The sequence below is a fragment of the Mastomys coucha genome, chromosome X, assembly GCF_008632895.1.
Source record: "Mastomys coucha isolate ucsf_1 chromosome X, UCSF_Mcou_1, whole genome shotgun sequence".
NCBI classification, from domain to species: Eukaryota; Metazoa; Chordata; class Mammalia; order Rodentia; family Muridae; genus Mastomys; species Mastomys coucha.
This window is the reverse complement of record NC_045030.1, coordinates 78,111,893-78,113,047: the sequence shown is the minus strand read 5'-3', so window position 1 is coordinate 78,113,047 and position 1,155 is coordinate 78,111,893.

Here is a 1,155-nt window from a genome sequence, read left to right as displayed (position 1 = left end):
TCAACAAGAGGTGCTAAATTTGGTTTCGATGTGCATATTCATCTTTAGAGTAGGGTCTCTACTGAAATAGATTTTAAATACAAACTATATTTTTAATCACTGAAGAATTAAATACTTATTTCTGGAGCAATATTCTATAGCTTGAAAGGATTCATTCGAGGGGCTCACAGTGCTAACCCTTGCAAGGCCCTGGATTTAATACCTAGCATCGGGAAAATGAAACAAAACAGAAGGGAGAAAGAGGAATTCTGACAGTATTATATGTCATTTGATAACCCCAAGCTCCTAGATTTAAAGAATGAGAGCTGAAGAGACGGGAACTCGAGCCAGTGAGGTGTCTCAGTGGGTAACTCCGAAGCCTTTGGAGCTGAGAATGAGCCCTGAGTCCCACATGTGGAAAGAGATTACCAGCTTCCACATGTTGTTAGCTCATGTCTGTTATCTTTGAGGTTAGAAGATGATCATAAATTCAAAGCCAGCCTGGAGACATAGTGAATTCAAGTCTAGCATGAGCTATACACTGAGACCATGTACAAAAGGGTCACTTCACTTTATTAGGATTCTCTGTGGCATGTAGACAAAAACAAAAGCACTGCAGGCATAACACCTACTTTATATGCTTAATGTGATTGAAAATGATGACAAAGGTTTTTTAACAGAGGTCTGAACATGGGCCAATACATGCAACAGCACTGAAAAAAATTTGATTGGCCATACTGGTGCTAGATCACTAAACTGCCAACTGTTAGGCTTCATGTGGAAAATACATGACCTGAAACATCATATATATGATGTAAGCCCAAGGTAATCTGTTTGTCTCCATCTCCCCAGGGCTGATGCTACCATGGTACATGCAACCACACTCCACTGTTTACATGGGTAATGGGCATCTGTCTTAGTCAGGGTTTCTATTCCTGCACAAACATCATGACCAAGAAGCAAATTGGGGAGGAAAGGATTTATTCAGCTTACACTTCCACATTGCTGTTGATCACCAGAGGTAGTTAGGACTGGAACTCAAGCAGGTCAGGAAGCAGGAGCTGATGTAGAGGCCATGGAGGGATGTTCCTTACTGGCTGGCTTGCTATTCCTGGCTTGCTCAGCCTGCTCTCTTATAGAACCCAAGACCTCCAGCCCAGGGATGGCACCACCCAC